The 10410-nt window shown below is 43.0% G+C and overlaps 1 pseudogene; it reads right to left on the reverse strand.

Moving 5' to 3' along the window:
- Positions 1–7424: 7424 nt before the first annotated feature.
- On the reverse strand, positions 7425–8518 carry LOC118894523 (annotated as a pseudogene).
- Between the last annotated feature and the right edge of the window lie 1892 nt (positions 8519–10410).

Genomic DNA, 10410 nt, shown 5'->3' on the forward strand with positions numbered 1-10410 from the left:
GGAAACTTCCTCAACTTGATACAAAGCATCTATAAAAACCTTTAGCTAACATTATACTTAATGGCAAACGATTGAATACTTTCCCCCTAAGATCAGGAACAAGGCAAAGATGTCTACTTTCATCACTCTTATTCAACATAGTGATAAAAGTTCTAACTCATGCAATAAGGCAAGAAAAGAAAAATAAAAAGCATACATATTGGAAAGGAAGAAATAAAACTGTTCCTATTTACAGATGACATGGGTGTCTACGTAGAAAATCTCAAGTAATCTCCATATAACTATAACTAATAAGTGAGTTTAGCAAATTTGCAGGATATAAGATAAACATACAAGAATAATTTATTGCTATATACTAGCAATGAACATGTAGACAATGAAATTAAAAATACAATACCATTTACAATTGTTTTAAAAACTAAATACTTAGATGTAAATGTAGCAAAACATGTATAACACTTGTATGCTGAAAACTACATAACACTGATAAAATAAAGAAGATCTAAAATAAATGGAGAGACATCTCTTGTTCATGGATTAGAAGACTCAGCATAGTAGAGACGTCAACTCTCCCCAAATTTATGCAGAGATTTGTACATATTTGCAATTCCTATCAAAATTCCAGCAAAGTATTTTGTACATATAGACAAGATTATTCTAAAATTTATATTGAAAGGCAACGGAACTAGAATGGCTAGAACAATTTTGAAAGGAAAAGTGAGAGGAATAGTCTTTTTAAGTCTTATTATGTAGCTACCGTAACAAGACCATGTCGTATTGGAAGAGGGATATTCACATAGATCAATGGAACAGAATAGAGAATCCAGAAAGAGATGCACACATAGATGCTGTACTGATTTTTAACAGAAGTGCAAACACAATTCAGTTGAAGAAATATGGGCTTTTCAACGAATGGTACTGGAGCAGTTGAATATCCATAGAGGGAAAAAGAGAACCTCACGCTAAGTCTCATACTTCGCATAAAAATAAACTCAAGATGGATCATGGACTTAAATGTAAAACATGAAACTATAGAGGAAAAATAGGAGAAAAATCTTCATATCTAGAGTTAGGCAAAGAGTTCTTAAACTTGGCACCGAAAACACAATCCATAAAAGGAAAAATTGACAAATTGGACTTCATCAAAATTGAAAACTTTTTGCTCTGTGAAAGACCCTGTAAAGAGGATAAAAAGACAAGCTACAGACTGGGATAAATATTTGTATACCCCTTGGTAATAATTGAATAAATGACAGTAAATATTGTGAATAAAGGCATATATATATATATGCTTATGCCTAGTAGTGTATGAATGAGTATGAGTGTGTGGTCTGTTCTGAGCTGAAAGAGCAGCATGCTCAAATCCTGGAGATAGAAGTGAGCATGTATATTTTGGGAACTTCAGACCATTCATGGGAAAGTACACATCAATTGGAAGGTGGGGTTCTTATCTATACTGTGTTGTGTTCCTTCTTGTACACAGTGACACGGGTGCAACGCACCAAGTTGTGATGCCAGGGAAAGCATCTTTTTATGAAATGCCATACCCACTCTCTGGGCAATGGTGTTGCATGTCTTTGGTTCTCCAGACCACCCCAGAGGGTGTGCTGCCAGTGACCATGAGGGGGCGCCCTCAGCACGTTTATGAGTGTGGGTGGGGCGACTTTCCTCTCCTTCCCCCAAGTGATGGGCCGCTGAAGGGACAGCTCAGCCAGTTCACCACTAATAACACTCCCTAACACCCTGCGGCTCTTTATGGACTGGGTCTCAGACTTCCAGGCTTGTGGAATGATAGAATTTCAGAACGAGGAGGTTCCTAGAGGAGCCAACACCCTAAATATTTTACAAGTGGAGAGACTGAGGCACAAATAGGGAAGGATTCCTTGTCTAAGCGTGCCCAGCAAGCCAGAGTCTCTGGGTCTCTGAGCCCCCATCCCAGTGTTTTCTGGTTACTTCACCGCGTTTCATGACCCTCTGGGGTAGCCTCCACCTGGGAAAGCACTACCTGCCCCCCCAGCCCACCTAAATCTTACCCAACTTTCAAATCCCCCCCCATATGTCCCCTGAATTAAACTATCATGGCAATTCTTGTCAATACTATTTGGCAATTAAACAAGCATTGTCTTAATGCCTTATCTTCTAAGGTTGCTCTGTCGGCTTGAATACATATGCGTATATATATTGAGATTACTTAACTTCTTAACCAATTATGCATTACCTTATCCAATAAAACTATTTAATTCTCAAGGATGGGCATCATGCTGTGTGTGTGTGTGTGTGTGTGTGTGTGTGTATGTGTGTGTGTGTGTGTGTGTTCTCTCAACAGTACCAAGCATCAAGTGGATATACAATATTAGTTGATTGAATGCCGGTAGCACAAGCTCACTGCAGTGTAATATGTGTCACAAAGGCAGTGTAATATGGAGGTTAATAACATGCGTTCAGGAGTTAGTAGGCTTGGTTTTGACAGGTTGTGTGACCTTGGGCAAGTTGCTTAAGTTCTGAGCCATATATATATATGGCATACAACATACTTATATACACACATGGTCACAGCCATAAGCCTTCAGTTGATGGCAGCTATTACTACTACTAATGTCACGTGTTGGAAATCACTGCAGGTCTATTAACTCCATGGAATTCTGTGACCTCAAACTCAACCTTCAACAAACACAGTCATTTCAACACCTCACAGAAGGGTTACAGGATCCAGGCAGGGACATGTGGGTGTGTGACCATAATTCTCACCCATTCTTATCCCCATCCCACTCTCATCTCCATAAAAAATGGTGATGGGGACTTCCCTGGTGGCACAGTGGTTAAGAATCAGCCTGCCAATGCAGGGGACACAGGTTCGAGCCCTGATCTGGGAAGATCCCACATGCCGCGGAGCAACTAAGCCCGTGCACCACAACTACTGAGCCTGCGCTCTAGAGCTCGCGAGCCACAACTACTGAGCCCACACACCTAGAGCCCGTGCGCTGCAACAAGAGAAGCCACCGCGATGAGAAGCCGGTGCACCACAACGAAAAGTAGCCCCTGCTCGCAGCAACTAGAGGAAGCCCGTGCACAGCAATGAAGACCCAACGCAGCCATAAATAAATAAATAAATAAATAAATAAATTTATTTTTTAAAATGGTTATGTGTATTTGATACATTATATATATATATATGTATATATATATTATTTTTAACAGATATTTGCAGGGCATCCCCTCCAAAACACCCCAAACAAACAAGCCGATATCCTGTCCTACAGTTGTTAGCCATATTCTGTCTCTGCATAAATAGTTTCAGCCACTAGACAGTGCTTTAGTTCTTCTCAGTGGCAGCATTTTTGCTTGTTAACACCGGGGAGTCAGCTCTAAAAGCCTTTAAGTGAATCTTTCTTTCTTAACCTACTGCAGAGTGAGCAAATCATTCCCTCTGCTGATTCAGATGTATTATGATGTGCTGGGAAACCTGAGCATTCTCTCACCGCATGGAGATTAATTACCTTGAAATATTCATTGGATTAAATGTATTTAAACACGCACTGTTAAAGCTCAGGGCTGCAAAATGCCATACTCAAGATCTATATTGTGGGCATCAAATAATAACTTTATCGTGTGAAGGGGAGGGAGAGAGGGAGAGAAGAAGAGAGGAGGAGAGAAAGAGAGGGCGAGAAAGGGCTTATTTAGTACTAGGCCATGGGTGAGACTGATAGCCTCCAAGTCTCTTTCCACAAATCTGCTAAATCCTAGATTCACCTAATACTAGAATTATGTGACGTTGGGCAAAATACTTAACCTCTCTAAGCCTCGGCTTCCTCATCTGTAAAAAAGGAATGATAGGACCTCAGAAGTATGAGTGTTACATGTCTAATACATGAAAAGCCATGGGCATTGTCTAACACATAGCAGGCACTCCATACAAAACAAGATTCGGGGTTTTTTTCTTTTTGCTCCTTTAGATGCAGAGAACGCCTTTGTCCTGGTTCTGTGGCACTCTTCTTCCTGCCCTGTGCCAAGGTGTTTCCCCTTAGCTCTGGGAGAAGCATTAGAGCATGGATGTTAAGTGCATGGACTCAGGAGCCAAACAGCCCTGGTCCATGGCCCAGCTCCACCACATACCCACTGTGGGACCTTGGGCAAATTTCTAAACTCCTAGTGCCTCAGTTTCTTTATCTATAAAAGGGGATAGTAATAGTACCTTGTCTCATAGGGTTGTTAGATGGGTCGAATGAGTCATCATTTCTAAAACCATGAGAACAGTACCTGCCGCATAGTTAGTGCTCTGCAGGTGTTGGCTATTCCTATTATTTCAGGTTCAATTCAGGACTCATGTGCATTCACCTCTTAGCTGGCCTTCACACCTAGGGTAGGGGCTGTATTGCCGCCCAGTGCCCCAACCTGTTTGTCTCAGTGCCATGCTCAGATCTTGGAACTTCTAGAAGCCCCTGTGCAGACCTACCTTCTGCATAACGGCACCTGTTCCATGCTCTAACCCTTCCCTCTTTTACTTGTTGAAATTTCCCCCTCCTTAGTAGCCTGATTTGTGGCTGCTGTAGAAAATGGAGCAAACCAACTAATTCATATTAAGATGCTAATGGCTGTTTAGCTCTGGGGGAAGAGGCGTCTCATCTGTCTTTTTCTCCACCTATCCCTAGTACCTAACATTTGCCTGAACGTAGAAAGTGCTCAATAAATATCTGTTGCATGACTATTTGGACCTTAGTTGAAAGGCATGCGTCTTGACTGATGGGATTTCAGACATCTTGACAGGCTGGAGAGGAAAATGTGAAAGCAGGGGACTCCTACTTGTGTCCCTCAGACCACAGTGTCTAGGGGAACTTCTACTTCACTTAAGTATACAGCAGTATTTTTTTTTCACTTTTTATTTTGAAATGAATTTTGACTTACAGAAAAGTTGCCCCGAAAGGACCCATCTCTCAGCTCTCCTGGAGGTAAATGTTAACATCTTACCTAGCCGTAGTCCAGTGATCAAAACCATGAAATTAACAGTGGTACTATGAATGTTATTATTAGCACTATTATGATTTGAATTTCACCAGTTCTTCCACTGATGTGGCTCTCACGTTGCATTTAGTTGCCACATCTCCTAGTCTCTACCAACCTGTGACCGTTTCTTCGTCTTTCCTCATCTTTGGTGACTTTGCCACTTTTAAGGCATACCGGTCAGTTATATTGTAGAATATCTGTCAATTGGGGTTTGTTGGATGTTTCTCACTACTAGATTGAGGTTAAGGATTTTTGGCAGGAATATCTCAGAGTAATGTGACCTTCTCAGCATACATATTGGGGGTAGATGATGTCAATATGCCTTATTACTGGTGATAATTAACCTTGAGCAGTTGGTTAAGGTGGTGTCTGCTGGGTTTCTCTACTGTAAAATTGTTATTTTCCCGTTATAATTAATAAACATCTCGGGGGAAATACTTTGAAACTATGCAAATGTTCTGTTTCTCCTCAAACTTTCTCATACTAATTTGAGCATCCATCGGTAGGTTTTGCCTGTGATAACTATTACTGTGGTGTTTGCCTAATTGTGATTTTTTACATTTCTCATTTCTTCTACATTTATTTCTTGGAATTCTTTAAGGAAGAGCTGTCCGTTCTTCCCCATTTATTTATTTATGCAATTGAAAGTTTATATCAGTATGGAATCATGGGTGTTTATTTTATTTTATGGATTATTACACAGTCCTTACTTTAGTTATTTCTCATTTTGTTCCAGTTTTGGCCGATGGGGTTGCCTTCAGGTTGGTGGTGTGTCTTGTCACATGCCCCACTTTTTTCTGAGTCCTCCCATAAGGTCATATTTGGTAACCGTGGAGATCACCTGGGCATATCCCCCATCATACACTGGGGGGAAGGTCCAAGAAGGCAGGCTGCTGTTAGGGGCAGTTGGGCTTAGAAGCCAGGTCTCCTGAATGCCTGTCCTGCTCTCTGCCAAGGGACCTGTTGCCTCTCTACACTTCACAGCCTTTGTTTACCAAGAAATTCATGTAATCCCAGGCATCCCTCCCATTTATTTATTTATTTTTTTTCACAAACACACCAGAGAAATTTATTGGGAAATTTGTCCAATGGAGATTTGCAGTCATGAATATGAACCAAGACCATGCCTCATGGTTGTTTTGCTCTAGCCATGCCACTCTTCTACAGGCACAGAGCAGGTAGATAATTAAGTTCATCCCACACACATTTGCAGAGAGAGGGCCCAAGGGAAGTCAAGTTGTTCAGGGGAGAGATTACAATAATTAAGTATAGAATCTGAACTGGGTAAAGAAAGATACAAGGGTTTGTCAGGGGTGATGGTTGTAAAAAACATTGGTAGGGTCAATAGATTCAGATCACATCTGAAGAAACACTCTATTAGGGGTATTTGAAAGGTGAACTGGAAGGAGAGAATAAAGTAAAAAGAGAACGGAACTCTAGAAAAAGCAATGTGGGCAACAGTACACTGATTGGTAATGGTAAGGTCCAGAGCCACACTATTCAATGGAATAACCACTAGCCATATGTGGCTATTTAAACATAAATTAATTTAAATAAAATTTAAAATTCAATTCTTTAGTTGCACCAGGGACATTTCAAGTGCTCCACAACCATGTGTGGTTAGTGGCTACCACATTGGACAGAACTGATACAGAACATTTCCATCATCACAGAAATTGCTACTGAGTATAGCACTGCTTTAGTACGACCATGGGAGTGAGAATGGAGACAAGAGTAGGGATGGGGGTAACATCAGGGGGAGCCCTGTTTGCTACACAGCCCTCAGGGAGAGAAGTTCTGGTAAGGGAATTGTGAAGATGGAGTCGAAGTGCCATGAACTCCTGTTTTCTACCAGTCCCCAGGGTCATCACCTGCTCGTCAGCATGCCCAGTCACATCTGTCACTAAGGCCGGCCTCCTGTCCTTTACCTGGGGCTGCACTGCACTACTACCAGAAGAGTCAGCCACATGCTGGCCTTTTCACTAGGTGATTGCCAAAGATACCTTGTCTGAGGCATCTGAGATCCCAGTCAATCCCCAACTGCAGGTGGACAGAGAAGACCCTCACTGTCTGTTCTCATGCGCAGAGGTACCCAAAGTCTTCAGGAAGATGTAGCTCACCTGTCTCGCAGATTCCCGGCGAGAAGAAAGGAATGGGGCTGGGGATGGGAACTTGGACTTCTGGCTCTGTTATATTAGACTAGGACCTCGTTTTCTGTTTTGACAACTAAGTAAGTAGCATATGGAATTGTCAGTCCAGAACAGGGTTCATGGGCACAAGGGGAAAACCTCACTAAAGTTCTTTCCCAGGGAGAAGAGGAGGCAGCATGGTTTAAGTCCTAAAATTTCCATTAGCTGGTGGGGAGACCAGATCAGGTTAGACCTTTACTGAGGAGAGGAGACAGTGCCGCTTCTTGCCATCCCTTAGGGGTTGATGATTTCAATGTGGAACTGCAGGTGAGTGGCTGTGACTCCACAGTGGCGCCAGAGAAGAGCACAGGTCTGGCAGTTGTGGCATTGCCAGCGGTACTGGATGATGTAAATGGCGTTGAGCAACTGGCAGTATCGCCAGTGGATGCGCCACATATGGACCAAAGACTGGAGCTGGACCACTGCCCTCTCTGTGTGTGCGTAGGAAATCAGGGCTGCCCTCCGCTTCTTCTGCCGCAGCCTGTCCATTTCCTGGTCAGTTTCCACCAGCACTGAACGATCCAGGCCCTGAGGGCTGCGTGTAACAATGTCTGGCGTACCAGGGTGCCACGCCACCAGGCCTGGATCTTCTTGGCTGCTTTTATTCTTTCTTTTGTATTTTTCTCTTTTTTCTGCTGCTGCTGCTCCTGCTTCTTCTTCTGCTTCAACCTAATTTCTTCTTCGGAATCCTCAATCACAATTAAAATTAAATTGCCGTCTGTCTGTCCACTTCCCTTCTGTCAGAGACGTATCCAAGCTCAGAGTAGAAAGATAGGGCACTTGGGTGCCGTTCCTCCAGTGAGGCCCATCCACATCCTTTCTCATTATCAGTCACGCAGGAGGGCAGGAGGGACCATGGCAGGATAGCTCCATACAGCTCTATAGTGTCTCCTCAGACTTAGCACTTCCTGTCTTCCCTGGATTCAAGTTTCAGTACCTCAGTGCGCCATAGGAAACTAGAGAGACTAGATGAATCTGGGTTCCAGTCTTGACACAGACCCTTTCTGGCTGTGTGAACTTGAGGCAGGAGATAGATGGGCCCCAGGCTGAGTAGCTGGAGTTTGTCCCCTGTGGTCAGATACTCCAAGATGAAGATAATAGCAGGAACAAGAGAGGAGGTGAGCCTTTCGGTGGAGGGGACGGAGGGGGTAAAGGTGGACACTCTTTTTCCTTCTTTTTCTTCTCTCTCTCTTTTACTAATGTGGTTTCATCAAGGTCTTCTATCACGATTTGACAAACGTGGCCATCTTTACAAATCTGTGGGGCTCCAGGCAATTCTCCATGCGGTGTCCCTCCGGGTGCTTGCTCAGCCTTCCAGGCTGCTCCATGCTTACACCACCTCCACGTGGATATGAGCTCCTGTGATTGCCCTCCTCGAAGTAGGGGAAGGAAGGGCTGGAAAGAAGAGCCCCAGCGTAGTAGTTTTCCACTTGGAAGTGTCTTATTTCACTTCTGCTCCCTTTTTATGGGCTCAACAGCCATGCAGCTGTGTCTAACTTCAAGGAGAAGGAAAATACAATCTTCCAACCTGCTTAAATAGATTGTAAGAGATTTCGTGCTGTGGTCTTGCCGCGGTCCCTTCGCGAGTTCCCTCGTGCCACAGGCGGTCTGCGTGTTGGGAGGGGGGCCGTCCCGCGCCCCTCGGTCAGGGCCCAAAGTGGTGGGACCGCGCCCAGGCCTCCATCATTAGCTGCACACCGCCTCCCATCCCTCGCATTTCTGATTCCCAGGGCTCAGCCTGTCACTGGGAGGTTGGGAGTCATGGCTCTCTCTCCACTTATGCCTGACAACTCCTGGAGCCAAGTGCCATGGAGGACTGGCCTTCTCTGGTGGCTCTTTGCGTCTTACCCAGCTTCTGGCAAGCAGTCAATAGTTTGGGAAGGTAAACCTTTAGCTTATCATTATTGTTGCTGTTATATGACTGTAAAAGTAAAGCGTCTCATTTTTCAGCTGGTGTTGACAGCCAGAGCTTTTTTAAAAAGTGTAGGTACAATGTATTTCTTATTCACAAAATAATGGTTCAAATGCAAATGAGGCTGGTTAAAGGAACCAGAACGTCTAAGCTGAAAACTCTTTCCTCTACAAAGAGAGCAGTAAGTGAAAGAATGCCACCAGGAAACATCAAGACATATCCAGAGTGTGGAATGTTCTACAAGAAAATTGGCCTGGACTCTTTACAAAGTCAGTGTCATAAAAACATAAAACAAAATACCATGTGTCAATCCTTGATGGGATCCTGATTTTTAAAAAGTTATAAAAGTCATTTTGGAGACATTTGAGGAGATCTGAACTCGAACTGGATATTAGACACCAGGAAATTATTAATTTCCTTAGGTGTAATCATGCTATCATCATTCTGTAGAAGAACATCTTTGTTTTAGGAGATACATGCTGAACTATATAAGGGTGAAGTGTCTTAAGGGTGATGTCTGCAACTTACTCTCAAATAATTCTGAGAAAAAGTTTATAAAATAAAGCAAATGTGGCGAAATGTTAACAGTTGTTAATCTAGGTGTATAACATGACAGTCCTCCTCATTCAGTATTCTGTTTGAAATTTTTCAAAATAAAAAGTCTGAAGGAAAATTACTTTTACAACCGGGTTTTATATCCTTTATTTATTGAAGAAACATCCTCTTCCCTTTATTCCCATAAAATTGGCAAAAGTCACTTCCATCCAACTGAAATGATCACGTGAGCAGGGGTTCAGGAACCCACATGAATGGGATCACAAGTATCAAGGCTGGATCTGTGGAGAGATGGTTAGGAGTGGGGAGTAGAGCTCTAGTCTCTGCATATCTGGCCTCAAATCCAAGCTCCCCTGCTGTTTCATCATTCAGTGACCTTGGCTAAGGAACTTAAAACTTCAGGGCCTCAGTTTCTGTAACTGTAAAATGAGGATAGTAGCATGTTATTTCCATTTGTACATGCTGTGTAATATGGATTTGGGTAACATATCTATCCATCTCTTGTGAGTCTCTGCCTGCCCTCCAGTCCTTCTGAAGAGTGTAGGGAATGTGAAGATAATAGCTCAGGCCCTGGGGAGCTACAGGTTGACTGATGGAAGAAGGCTTGTGGGTGGGGCCTGTCTTCAGGGACCTCGAGATAATTTGAGCAAATGAGATTTTATATATAATCACTGTCTCATCATAACTTGAGGTTAAGAGTACTAACTTATTAAATGTGACCACTTAGAATACTTGAGAATATTTTAAGATTCT

This window comes from Balaenoptera musculus, chromosome 4 (genome assembly GCF_009873245.2).
Source record: "Balaenoptera musculus isolate JJ_BM4_2016_0621 chromosome 4, mBalMus1.pri.v3, whole genome shotgun sequence".
Lineage (NCBI taxonomy): Eukaryota > Metazoa > Chordata > Mammalia > Artiodactyla > Balaenopteridae > Balaenoptera > Balaenoptera musculus.